The sequence below is a fragment of the Odocoileus virginianus genome, chromosome 22 (genome assembly GCF_023699985.2).
Source record: "Odocoileus virginianus isolate 20LAN1187 ecotype Illinois chromosome 22, Ovbor_1.2, whole genome shotgun sequence".
Lineage (NCBI taxonomy): Eukaryota > Metazoa > Chordata > Mammalia > Artiodactyla > Cervidae > Odocoileus > Odocoileus virginianus.
Window position 1 is genome coordinate 53,907,059 of NC_069695.1, and position 14,446 is coordinate 53,921,504.

Sequence of the window (14,446 nt, forward strand, 5' to 3'; positions counted from 1 at the left end):
TATGTGGTGCCCTCTCATGTCATTGTTCTGACAACACGCGAGGAGCATAAAACAACATGTTGTTAATGCCAGGGGATTTTGTAACTTATTAATTTTATGTTGCAAAACTAGCTTGGGAATACCTTGTGGAAAATCCCAGTTTTGCATCCACCATCCATCCACCTACCCAACCACCCATCCGCACATCCAACCATCCACACATCCACTCATCCACACATCCATCCATCTATCTATCCATCAATCCATCCATCCACACATCTATCCATCTATCCATCCATCCACACATCCACATTTATCTATCTATCCATCCATCCACTATCCACACATCTACCCACCCATCCATCCAGACATTCACCCATCCATCCATCTATCCATCCATCCATGCACACATCCGTACATTCACCCATCCATCCATCCGTCCATCCGTCCACACATCCACACATCTATCAATTCACCCATCCAATATTCATTTCATGCCTGTGTGGGCAGAACGCTAAGAATGGGTCCCAATTGTGAAGATAATCGTGAATATAATCCCTTGTATAATCCCTCCTCTCTGTGTGTGTGGAACCCGTGAACATGATAAGGTGTATCTATGGCAAAGCAGAAGTTCTTTGGACTATTTCACTAACCACAGGAGCCTCTGGAAGGCAGAGTCTTCTCCATCTGGAGACAGAGACTGAGGCCAGGGAGAGAGATCTAGGTACAGGAAGGATGGGGAGCGTGTCGCTGGCTTTAGAAGTGGAAGGACCACTTGCAGGGTCCAGTGACTGGCCTCTAGGAGCCTAGGGGCCTGGCATCGTCCACGGCTCACTCTGCAAAACACAATCAGTAGGTTTTCTCTCGGGCGTTTCGGTAACCGAGAGCGCAATGCCGAAGTCTCCTCTCGGGCACAGATCTGCCCTGCTGCCCTGCCGGTCCCCGGGAGCCTAGGGAACAATGGTGTCAAACGTCTAGCGGCAGAGACGGCAGCGCCTCGCACAACGTCTGCCTTTCACAGGCGCCTCCCAGCACCTCCCAGCGCCAGTCTGGTGCCAGCCAGTGTCAGCCACTGCTCTTTTTAAGGATAAAAATAACTTGAACACTGCAAGGGAAGAAATGGTCAGCGAAATACTTTAAAAAAACTCTCAGGCAGTAAGACATGATTTTTCAGATGAAGAAAAGTGATGTAACAGATAAATGGAAATAAAGGAAACATTCCAAGATACCAGTTATAAAAATGGTCTCAGGTAAACTGTCTTTATCTGCTGCTTTAACTGTTCCCATATACATATTGTTTTAGTTAAGGGTATGCTGGCAGTTTCATGGTTTTTTGGTTTGTTTAGCTCCTTTTTCAGAAATTGTTTTTAAACAATTTATTATGACCACATAATCAGACACCATGTACATTTTATCAAGTATCTGACTGAAGAAATAGAAAATATTCCCTGTCTACTCATGCAATAAAGGTAGACACATGAAGACACTTATTTCTGAAAATTCTGAAATTAAACAAAACGGCTGCTTATGATAATCTATATTGTGTGGTATAACTTTGAATAATTTGATAATTTCATAAGGAAATTACCATATGTAGAAAGTCAACATTTCCATATCATGAAAATAAATTCATACACAATACACATGGGTGGATTATGAAGTTCTGTGAAATTGAAAAAAAATTGATCTCCCCGAATCTCACTGTGACATTTAACATTTTCATTTCAGAGACAATCTGGCATCATTTGTTACAAGTCCTGGACTACTTTTGAGGGATCCTGGTTTCTGAGGAGTTGGAAGAACAATGAACAGGTTGCACTGGTAGGGAGGCCAGGTAGGGAGGTAAGTCCTGTGGAGCAAGGTGCTGTCATTACCTCGCTCACCTGTGGTCACCCAGCATCCTCATCACCTGTGATCACCCTGGCCAGCACCCATGCTCACCTGTGGTCACCCAGCATCCTCATCACCTGTGGTCACCCAGCATCCTCATCACCTGTGATCACCCTGGCCAGCACCCATGCTCACCTGTGATCACCCTGGCCAGCACCCATGCTCACCTGTGGTCACCCAGGCCAGCACCCACGCTCACCTGTGGGCACCCAGGCCAGCACCCTCGCTCACCTGTGATCACTCAGGCCAGCACCTGCGCTCACCTGTGGTCACCCAGCATCCTCATCACCTGTGATCACTCAGGCCAGCACCCACGCTCACCTGTGGTCACCCAGGCCAGCGTCCTCATCACCTGTGATCACCCAGGCCAGCACCCACGCTCACCTGTGGTCACCCAGGCCAGCACCCTAGCTCACCTGTGATCACTCAGGCCAGCACCTGAGCTCACCTGTGGCCACCCAGGCCAGCGTCCTCATCACCTGTGATCACTCAGGCCAGCACCCACGCTCACCTGTGGTCACCCAGGCCAGTGTCCTCATCACTTGTGGCCACCCAGGCCAGCACCCTCGCTCACCTGTGATCACCCAGGCCAGCACTGCTCAAGCAGGTCTGGAGCAGGCTGCAATGTCCCTTCTGGCCTGAATCTCTACATATGTCTAAATGCAGTGCATGAAATGTCATCCTTAGAAAGTGGCTGCTAGGGACGAAGCGTTTAATCCCTGTGAATGCTCTGTACCTGGTGAGCACTGAGCTGTTGCCCGTGTTGTGGTGTGAGGGGTGTGAGCTCATCCGAGGGCTTTCCAGGGGGACCCTGAGCAGAGGAGAAGGGACTTGGATCCCCTGGGGGCTGATCCGTCCACATCTGTCTAGACCCTGTGTTAACCTGTGTCACTGTCATGCCCAGACCTTTGGGCCAAGGATCCTTCAGGTCAACCAGCACCATTTCTGTGGGCTCCCGGGTCCGGACCCTGCCCAGTCACCACCTAGACGTTCCCTGACCCTGACTCCCACCACTGCCTGGCACCGCTGGCATCAGGAGCATCCGAGCTTCTGAATCCCTGGCTCTGCCGCTCCTCGCGTCACCCTTGTGGCCCTGCAAGTCCCACCCTGCCAGGGTGTGAGTCCCCTCCCCATGAAAACCCCACCCCATTAGGGTGTGTGTCCCCTCCCTGGACACCAGCAGATGCCAACCGTACCTGCTATGCTGCCCAGTTTCAAGTCGAGGTGACGGAGGCATTTCAGGCTCTTCACCTTGATGAGCCGCGCCTGACCCCTCAGGACAAGTTGCCTGCCCCTTGGCCCCGTGGACGTCGCAGGGCCAGCACCTCGCTGACCCGGGGCAATGACCAGGGGGCCGACAGAGAGGGCAACTGGAGGATGCAGAGAGGGAGGCGAGATCCTGGGACACGGTTCTATGAGGCCCCAGAGCGAGGGGCTGTGACCCAGGGAATGTCTGGAAAGGCAAGTGTGAGGAGCCAGGGCCAGCCCTGCCCTCATGGCTCCTCCACGCCTGCGGCCAGCAGCTCCGCAGCCTTGTCACGGACCTGCGGCATCTCCCAGGGCCGGCCTCTCTGATCCTCAAGGACAGAGGAGACTTCGGCGCCCACCCACTGCTGATGAGCCAAAGGCCAAACAAAAACTGTGTGCAGACTCCCCTTTCTACTGTGCTCCAAGTGTTGGTCCCCCCCATCCCCCGAGAACCTTGCTTGCAGAATCCCTCCACCAGCCCCGTGCCGAGCACGGCCTCCTGGCACCAGGCTGCTTGGAGGTGACACCTGGTAATGGTCATGTTGGTCTGACACTGCAGGGATGGCGCAGTGAGACCCCAGGACTCATGGAGCCCCCCACAGAGACCAGGCCCCTGCTTGGGACCCTCCCTGGAGTGGGGGGCAGCCTCCCTACCACTGCGCTGTGCTCACCTCCCCACCCGGCCTGCAGCATCTTCACTGAGGGGGTTCTTGCTCACACCTTAGGAAACCCAGGGATTATGTGATGTGTCAATAGACAAGATCAGATCTGAAATGCTAAAATCAAGTTAAACTAAAAGAAGAGAAGAAAATCATTCATTAGAGTTGTAATTTTTTCTTTTTAAGTAAATATGCTTCGAAGAAATGGAAATGTCTGTTTCCTTAACAACAGTGGTTATGATGGTTGTATTTTTGTTGCTGTTGTTGTCATCTTCTGTGTATGTGTGTGTGTCTGTAGGTGTGTAGGTGTTCACACGCACTCCCAAGGTTAAAGGATGCCCTTTGTAACAAGATACCTCTGGGTATATTGATCAGTGGATGGACATGCTCTTGATATATTACAATCATGCTTTCTAAGTAATCAGCTCACGTGTCGGGAGTTAATCTGCTTATTCTTTCTCATTAGAGAAGGAACACAGCGATGGCTAGAGGAAACAGGTGACAGGTGGGGATAAAGCAGTCTCTGAGAGCAGCAGGCGGACAGAGGGCCATGGCCTGGCCTCCCCAACCTCCACACTAATAGCAGAGACCACGGACAAGGCAACCCTGATCACAGCATTAAATGATCAGTTTTGGCAGTATCTGACTACAGCAAGCTAGCAGCGAGGCTTGAAGACAGCCACCCCATGGAGACATTTAAAAGACAGGTTTCCTAACAGAAAGCGCCTGCACCACGACCACTGACCTCCGACCTCTGGGGTCACTTCTGCCAACCTCTGCAGGTTAGAAGTGTTCCCACAAGGACTAGGATCACTGGGATAAACAATCACAAAATCCCATACTTTTCAATACATTCCTTCTTCTGTAGCAAGGCCATTGTCAGCTTAAAAAATTACTCTCATGAATTTAATCTCTTTTTCTACTAGAAAAAGCACAAAGAGAAATTGCTTGAGTGATGGCAAGTGGGTGACACGTAGGAAACAGGAGACCCACGTGCCCCAACAACTGCAAGGCCTGAAACATATTTGTTCTGAGGTAGCAACAGAACATGTTACTAAAGTGCGTGGGGTAGGAAGGTACCGCTTGGAAAATCCAGCAGCAAAGTTGTCCTCCTGAAGCAGGAGTCTGTGGCTAGCCTGTGCACAGATCTAACATTCATGTCAGGGACATAGAGCACTTTATTGATACACACTGTTAACAAAATGTTCAAAACACTTAATGATCTGCACATTCAATTTGCTGGGCCAGATTGCACGTGAACTACAGATGATAATGTGTGTGTATCTCCTAAATATCATACTTCATTTATATGAAATAAAAATCCAGGGTCCCTTGGTGTCTAGGAGCCTCGGAGCTGTCTGCTAGTGAGGCTGGTGTAATGGCTCCTCCTGAACGTTTGCAGAGATGGAACCGCGCTTGCGCACGAGCAAAACGGCCACTCCTGCGAAAGTGTGTGCGATCACCCACCACCCTTCTTCCCAGTGCAGGAGACATAAGAGATGCAAGTTCCAACCCTGGATCCAGAAGATCCCCTAGAGAAGGGAATGGCTACCCAGTATTCTTGCCTGGAGGATCCCATGGACAGAGGAGCCTGGGGGACTACAGTCCATGGAGTCACAAAGAGTCCAACAGGACCCAGCGACTGAACTGAACACAACAGCCTTCGTGGGAACGAGGGAAGGCGGACCCACCCCTCAAAGATTCCTGGAGGACACGGAGCCCTTCCCACACGGGAATAAGAACAGACAAGGCCACGGACACCTCCCGAACTGGCGGGAGGAGGACCGCCTGCCAAGAGAGGCGAACTCGCCCTGCCCTGCCGGTAACTCGGCCTTGAGGAGGAGGGTCTCCAGTTAACCCCAGAATCAGAGGCGACAGCGCCCCGGCCACATGCCAGCTCCCGAGGTCACATTGTGAGTTCAGGTCAGTTTGAGGTGGCGATTGGACATGACCCCCTTTCCTGATGGAAACCAAATGCGGGTGCTTTCGAGGTAGGGACCCGAGACCCATCAGGCTCACCAGTCACAAGAGTGGTGTGGATGAGGGGAAGGGGCCACGAGGAGGTGCGGGGCTTCTGAGGCCCCGGACCTTGGCTGGATGCGGGGCCGTCTACCCGCCAGGCCCTCACAGCGGCTATTTGTGCCAGCGTGGCCTGTGTCCCCTTTTGTTCTGGAAATGGTTCCGTTGTCCTTTTGTGAGTCTGATGGCCTCAAGTGACTCTGAGCAGCACATGCTATTCCACAAGCCAGGGCCAGAGGGGGAGCGCCCGGGCAGGCGGCCGCGGGCCTCTGCCCGTCTGACCACCGGTGCGGGCTGAGGCCCCGCCAGCTCGCCGCGGGGCACAGGGGGCCTCAATCCCGCCTGGACCACAGTCCGCACGGGGGGCTTGGCACTGCGGGTCCCCAGGGGGCGTGCTCCGACATCCCAGCAAACAGGCAGTCACCTGCCCCCCGGCTCCGCCCACATCCAGGCCCCTCCCCGGCCCCTCCCACGTCCAGTCCCCCTGGTTCCGCCCACGTCCAGGCCCCCTCCCCGGCCCCTCCCACGTCCAGTCCCCCTGGTTCCGCCCACGTCCAGGCCCCTCACAGCCCCTCCCACGTCCAGGCCCCCCGGCTCCACCCACATCCAGGCCCCCCCCCGCCCCCTGCCACGTCCAGGACCCCAGCCTCTCCCACGTCCAGGCCCCCCACGGCCCCTCCCACGTCCAGGACCCCCGGCCTCGTCCACGTCCAGTCCCCCTGGCCCCGCCCACATCCAGTGCCCCCGGCCCCTCCCACGTCCAGTCCCCCTGACTCCTCCCACGTCCAGTCCCCCTGGGGCTCCGCCCACATCCAGCCCCCCCCCCCCCCCCCGGGACCTCCCACGTCCAGGCCCCCCCCGGCCCTGCCCACACCTCGGCCCACCTCGGTAGCCACTCGCTCAGCCACCGCCCACCACGGGCAGAAAGCCTCAGGAGTAAAGGGCTCAGGCGGGCGGTCACACTGGCTGCGGCGTCCTTGGTGAAAAGCCGCAGTTTGCAAAGGTGCCTTAGAGAGAGGAGGGACGGGGGGCGGGATCCCGGGTCTCACCCACCCCTCCATCATCCACCAGGTGACCAGCTCTTCTGAGGGCCACCGGTTGGGCTCTGGGAGGCAGATGACACACGAGATGCCAACCCCCACTGGAGGGTTGCAGCCAGAGCGGGCCCACGGACCCTCAGTACCCGCGAAGGGCGCTGTGCCCTCAGGGACGTGGCCCCGGATCCCAGCCCTCGGGTGGAAGCCGCCCGCCACCCCCGAGTCACTGCGGAGAGGGAGTCCGCCCTCGGTGGGGTGTGACACAGCTCAAGTGATGACACCGAGCTCTGAGGGCTGAGGGCTCGTTTCGGGGGCTGGCACAGCCCCCGTCCCCGTGCTGCTCTCTTCTGAGGGGGCTGGTCACCTGGGTGCGGAGGCCTGGGGAAGGGCTGCCCAGGCAAAGGCCCTGAGCCCCAGGAGCCAGGAGCAGGCGGGGGTGGGGCAGGGAGTGCCGGCCTGCAGGGCCCCAGGGGTATGGGGAGGCTGGAGGGCTGTGAGCAGGGGTGACGAGCGCAGAGGGGCATGCTGAGGATGGAGGCCGGGCTCCTGGAGGGATCCAGGTGAGCGTGCTGGCGGCCTGGACCACGTGCCCTGACAGGTGCCAAGTCGGTGCTGGCCAGCCAGTAAGTGCTTCCCAGGTGGTGCTAGTGGTAAAGAACCTGCTGCTAATGCAGGAGACACAAGAGACACAGCTTCGATCCCTGGGTGGGGAAGATCCCCTGGAGGAGGGCATGAAAGCCCACTCCAGGAGGAACATGGAAATCCTCTTGCCTGGAGGATCCCATGGACATAGGAGCCTGGTGGGCTATGGTCCATAGGGTTGCAAAGAGTCAGAAACGACTGAGTGACTTAGCACCCAGCACAGTGAGTAAGCAAGACGAGCTTATGCGGATGCTGGAGGCTGTAGACCAGCACTCTCGGCAGAGAACACAGCAGCAACATGGCCCACCCTGTCCTCGCAGGAAAGGGACAAAGGAACAAGTTGGTGCTCAGACTCCTGGAGACCTCGGTGAGTTATCGCTAGACGCCCCTTTCTCTTCTGCTGTTTTCCTCTGATGATCTACATCATCTTTAGGAACACGAGGCTCAGAGCAGAAAACCCAGAAACAGGGAGCCGACACACAGCCACATCCATTTAATTTAAATACTATACATGTGATTGAATACCACATTTTTATGTGGACTAGTTAAAGGTCCACATAAAGGGGGCTTCAGGCAGGCTGCCCGGATGGATGGGCTGAGGGCCACTGCCTGCCTGGCTCAGCATCTGCCCTGGGCACCGACCCGGCCTCTTTCAGACTGTCTAACTTTGATGACCCCTCACAACAGCCTGGAGCTCTGAGGTGCTGGGAGTCCCTTCCACACGGTAACCGGAGCGCATAGAGGCTGAGCCCCCGGCCCAGAGGTCTGCTCCACACTCCTTGCTGCCAGGTGATGCAGCCTCACTCAAGAAACAAGATGATCCCAGAGGCCAGGACATCGGTCCAGCAGCTCGGGTGGAGGCGGCGGAGCAGACCTGACACCCTACAGACAGAAAACGAACCTCCGCTCACCTTGAGGGCGTCACCCGAGCACCTCTGGGAGCTGCGGGCCTCAGTTCAGTTCAGTCGCTCAGTCGTGTCCGACTCTTTGCGACCCCATGGACCGCAGCACGCCAGGCCTCCCTGTCCATCACCAACTCCTGGAGTTTACTCACGTTCATGTCCATCGCATTGGTGATGCCATCCAGCCATCTCAGCCTCTGTCGTACCCTTCTCCCGCCTTCAATCTTTCCCAGCATCAGGGTCTTTTCCAATGCGGGAGCCTCAGCCAGAAATAAACACAACTGAGAATGGGGAGAGTGCCCCCAGAGGACGGCCTGGGAACTACAAGGAGAAACGTACTTAAAAGACGGGGCTTCCCAGGTGGCTCTGCTGCTGCTAAGTCACTTCAGTCGTGTCCAACTCTAGGTGATCCCTTAGACGGCAGCCCTCCAGGCTCCGCCGTCCCTGGGATTCTCCAGGCAAGAACACTGGAGTGGGTTGCCATTTCCTTCTCCAATGCATGAAAGTGAAAAGTGAAAGTGAAGCTGCTCAGTCGTGTCCGACTCTTCACGACCCCATGGACTGCAGTCTACCAGGTTCCTCCGTCCATGGGATTTTCCGGGCAAGAGGACTGGAGTGGGGTGCCATTGCCTTCTCCCCCAAGTGGCTCAGTGGTAAAGAATCCGCCTGGCAGTGCAGGAGACCCTGGTTTGATCTCTGGGTTGGGAAGATTCCTTGAAGAAGGGCATGGCAACCTGCTCCAATATCCTTGCCTGGAGAATCCCATGCCCAGAGGGGCCTGGCCGGCGACAGTCCGTGGGGTTGCAAAGAATTGAACACAACTGAGTACTTTAAAGACACAAGGTATCATCATATTCAGTCAAATGCACAGGGAAGTGATAACCTATGATGTTTCACTGCTCTAACAAATCTGTGAAATGAGTGCTGCCTCTTTCCCTAAGGACCATCCCGGACAAGGCCCTGTTCTCCTGGTGGGGTTCCGAGCAGGGCAGGTCCCTGGGCTGCCATCCTGTGTCTCCCTCCACCTCTGTCTTCCCTGTCCGGGCAGTCAGACTCTTATGGACACAGTGAGTGGGTGGACAGGATGGTTTCTAACATTCCTTTGAGTTCTCCACTGGTGACTTTGATTCTGTGGTTTTTATCCACCCCAGAGATGCACTCACAGGATACTGATTCTATCGCTTGTCTAGATACAAAGTAAAGGCCTCAGGCAGCAGCTGGCTCATAATCAGCGGCTCATTAAGGCTGCCCTCAAATATTTCAGGGAAGAGGTTGTGCAGTGATTGTTTCTGAAGGACACAGATGCTGTCTGGGAGGGACTGAGCTGAGTCTGCTGGGCAGGAAAGAGTAGGCTCCCTCACCTGCGTTCGTTACTGAACTGAGACAGAATTTCAGATCAGTAATGCCTGCTACTTATGGATTTTGTAACTCAATCCAATCATGATAATATATTAAATATCGATTAAATAGCATCTCAAAAAGATTTCCCTGTGGAAGGTTCTTGGAAATTAAAAAAGAAGCGCAACTTTTTTTTAAATGCTACATGAAAATTCTTAGGGCAATATCTGTCTGCGGCAGAGTAGACAAATGGCTGGGCGTTATCTCGGCTGCACAGAGCTCACAAGTCCTCCCCGTCCAGTGGGAAGCCCGCTTCTGCTCCCTGACGCCGAGCGGCCCTGAGCTCTGGCGCCAAGGGCACCTTGAGCCTTGAGCCACGAGGAAACTCATTATCCATCTGATCACTATTTGCATATGAAATGAATCACCAACATGTCGTAAAAACACCTTGAGGTCACTGACTGCCACCTGATCGCCTGCGATAACAGTTTAAACAGGAAAACACCCGCGCAGTGTGCTACCTACAGCTCTGCTTCCTTTGAGAAGCACACGCAGACGTCTGTCTGAAAATAACAGCTGTCACTGCGGCAGACGGGGCGGGGGGACCTGCAAGCCCCGGGCGTCAGCTCGTTCCTCACTCGCGGTGGCTCTGTTGTCATCTCCACGCGCTGGCGAGGAGGCCGACACACAGACAGATGAGGACGGACACTGCCCCGAAAGCGCGGCTAAAAGGTGGGGGCGGCGACTGTGTAAAAGGAGAAGCTGACAAGCTCTCACTTCCATCAGGCAGCTGGGAAGCTCCAGGTTAAATGTCAGATTCAACTGTAGCAACTTCTGCACAGTCAAGAAATGTACATGAGGCCTTACTTCATCTCCATCTGATTTTATGTTTCATTTCTTTGTGTGCTTTCTCAGAGTAAATTAACTCTGGCCTTGTAAAATAAAAACACACATATATACATATATATTACACATATGTGTGTATATATACTTCTATCCACTTGAAATAGTGGTAAAGGACCCGCCTGCCAGTGCAGCAGACGTGAGAGATGTGGGTTCAATCCCTGGGTCAGGAAGATACCCTGGAGGAGGACAATCCACTTCAGTATTCTTGCCTGGAGAACCCCTTGGACAGAGGAGCCTGGTGGGCTATAGTCCATGGGGTCACAGAGAGTTGGACACAACTGAAGCAACTTAGCACGCATGCATGCCACTTAAAATATATATTATCAGTAATACACAATGTATATGCTTTGTAACTTTTTTCTTATGTGTGCTGTGCTGTGCTTGGTTGCTTAGTCATGACCAACTCTTTGTGACCCCGTGGACTGTAGCCCACCAGGTTCCCCTGTCCATGAGATTCTCTAGGCAAGAGTACTGGAGTGGGTTGTCATGCCCTCCTCCAGGAGATCTTCCTGACCCAGGGATCAAACCTGTGTCTTCTGCATTGCAGGCGGATTCTTTACCAGCTGAGCTACCAGGGAAGTCCTTATACTTACATACATATACTCAGATGTTTCTAATATGAGTACTTTCCCCCTAGACATTGAACCTGGACAATTCTACCTCCATTATCTGACCTGACTTGGTGCGTTCTCAGGATCCCATGACCCTGTGAGCTGCACTAGCGTCCATCCAGTGTGACAGGACTCCGTCTGCTCTGACCTCTGAGACGAGCAGCATGTCTGGAAGGGACCACGGTCACTCTGGAAAGAGCAGGGCTGCCCTCTCTTGGAGACTTCTGTCCTCTGGGCATTGTCAGGGAGACCCGAGTCTTCTGCCCACCTCGGCTGAACCACCTGCCCTACTTTAGCCCCCTGACTAGTGAGCGCTGGGGGAGGAGGTTGGGTGAGTGTCTACCTTCTTTCCTGCCTGGATTTCCAACCACAAGGCTAGTTTGTGCCGAGTGTGTGGATGTGAGGTTCAAAAAAAGCCCAGTAACTGTCCCACCGCAGAACACCCTGGTTCCCCAAAGCCCAGGCAGCACATGGTTCTCATAGGGTGACGGAGTCCTAAACTGTTTCTTCCTCTTTGGGTGACCAGGCAAAACAGTCCCGAGTGTAGCCACTTGTGGCCCAAAGACAAATTACAGAAAGATTTCCAAGAGTGTGCCAATGAATTATTAACTTAGATCTAAATCATTCAGTAAAAATTTCCGAGGAAATGAAAAAGTAAATATAACTGATAAGTAAGTCTGGGGTTTCCCAGGTGGCACAGTGGTAAATGCAGGAGACCCAGGTTCGATCCCTGGGTCGGGAAGATCTCCTGGAGAGGGCGTGGTAACCCCCTTCAGTATTCCTGCCTGGAGAATCACATGGACAGAGGAGCCTGGCAGGCTACAATCCGTGGGGTCACAGAGGCTGACATGCCTGAGCCCAAGAAAGCCTGCAGGCGTTCCCCAGACACAGAGGAAGTCCCTCTGGTTTGAGTTGTGCAGCTCATGGCTTCAGGCATGTGAGCCCGCACTCAGCACCCTGTGTGGGGTCAGCACCGGTCAGAGCCTGTAAACTCTCCATCGGGCCTCTAAGTAGGACTCTCACAGAGCTGCCTTGACCTCCGCCGTGACCCCGAGGACACGCATTCCACAGACTCGGGTTAGGAAAAGGCTGATGACCTCTCCGCACCCCTCACCCACCCCCAAGTTCTCTGACACGTGGACAGAAGGATGCCCAGGAGCCTGAGGAGCGTGGTTAAGTGGCTGCTGGTGACTCGTGGCTCATGGACCATCATGGGAGCACAGTTTCTTCTTGTGTTTAGGGAGTTTCTGTCTGGTCAGGGAAAGACCCAGTTGCTGATTTCATTGGAATGACATTTGTATACACTTCAGAAATTTGACAAGAATTCACATATACTTCCTCCAAGAGTAGACAGTCAAGACTGATAGCCAAGATTATTTCAGCCTCTTTCTCCCTCATCACTCCGCACCTTTAGGCCGGGTGTCTTTGGACCCCCAGGAAGGCATTCAGATCGGGAGGTTATATGAAGTTCCAGAGCAGACGTCTGACAGCCCTGCAGGGCCCACATCTGTGTGACTCAGGATGGCGGAACACAAGGCAGGGGAGCTGGGAGGGGTCCTGTCCCGGGCCACCCCATCTGCGGTCACACTTCCCCCGGCCGTGACTCAGCGGTGACCGCGGCTCTCGCCCTGAGGGTGACGAGTAGGGAACTGCTCCCCAGTCACCCTGACGGGCTGAGAGCCTGGGCTGTGAGCAGAACCTCAGATCAGCAGATATTTGAGCTGGTCTTACTGTTCAAGGCACCGGGCGCCCACAGTTGCAAGACAGGCAGAAGCTGGCTGACAGCCCAATTCTTCCCAGTAAAAAGCAAACCTAGCTTTGGACTGGGATGTTTGCGCTTCCATTGGGTTTCACATTCAACTCTAGATGATAAAAAACTCTCCAAATTGCAGATGGATCTGAGAAGGTTAAAGAGGGCTACCTTTCAAAGTACTTCAGGAATTATACCACATTTATAACTTAAGGAAAAGGCTTATAATAGATTGTTTTCATGTCATACAGACATTATACACATGTATATATCAATAAAACTGTGTGTGGGCATGCTGATAGCAAAAGAAAAGGCTGATGTTGTTATGAATAATCCTAAAAGCAGCTAACCTGGAGCATAATGATAAAGATGATGCTTACTTTAAAAATAAGTGAGCTTAGCCAAAACAACTCTAAAATCTTGCTCTTCTTCGTGTGTAGAACCTAAAATTGGACATTTCTGTTTTGTCATTTTCTTTTATGTGTTTATACATGTATGCAGTTGGAATAGAAGACTAAAGACACCTTTTAATCTAGAGGATACAGGCAGCTTTAGTGTTAAAGTCACTGACACTCAGAGACTCTGTACAGACTCACAGACTGTGCCCCCCTCTAGACCCTAAGGAAAGCAGGCTGCTCTCCAGGCAGGCTGCCCCTGCCTTCCTCTGCCCCCATAGAGCGCAAACCCCACCACCAAGAGGTTCTGGGCTGTTCAGGCCCCAAGAAACCCCCATAGAAATCAGCAAAGAGCAGTGGCTCCTCTCCCACCTGCCTATCTTGACTCCACCATACTAATCCTCAGGGCTTCGTCTCTGGGCCTTTGGGTTGATTTTCATGGAAGCTTAAGATACTGAGAAAGTGGGCAGCAGTATTCTGTCTAGTTCCATCCTTCTTGTGTGCTGCTCAACAGGATGGGATTACAGAAAAAGAAAGGATTTTTTAAAAACAGCAGATAGATCGGGAACAAAATTAAAAAAACTGGGGTGGATTTTCCTGCCTGACAAGTGAAGTGTGAAGAGACTCTTCTTAGAAATAAGCAGAGACCTGGCCAGACCCTGTGGTGAGGCCTGGTTCTGTGACTGCAGACCTGCAGGCAGGGCTGACAGTGGCTAAGGTATGTCTTAGCAGCCAGAGAACAGCCCCTCCGTTTTGATAAGCGAGCTACCAGGAGCTGGCCTCTAGGAATACGAACATATGGAGAAAGGAGCGATACCTACGGGCAGGTCTGCTCGAGCCCCAGCTTGTCCTGTGGCCCTGGGCGAGTCACCCAGGGTCACCATCACGCAGCAGAGGGGGACCCAAGGGTGAATATACAAAAATAGGTGGGAACCTGCCTGTTCACTCCTGGGGTGAGAGGCAACCTCCATCTCCAGGGCGACGAGTAAGTAAACTTTTACAGAAAACTTATTTCCCAACACCTCCTGAGTCACTCTTGGTAGTTAAAATAAACACCAGCGTGTGCAGGC

At 53.5% G+C, this 14,446-nt stretch overlaps 1 protein-coding gene across 3 annotated transcripts in view; it reads right to left on the bottom strand.

Moving 5' to 3' along the window:
- Positions 1–14,446, bottom strand: part of MBP (myelin basic protein) — a 101,548-nt gene that overhangs the window by 44,400 nt on the left and 42,702 nt on the right. The gene's annotated exons all lie outside the window — the stretch shown is intronic.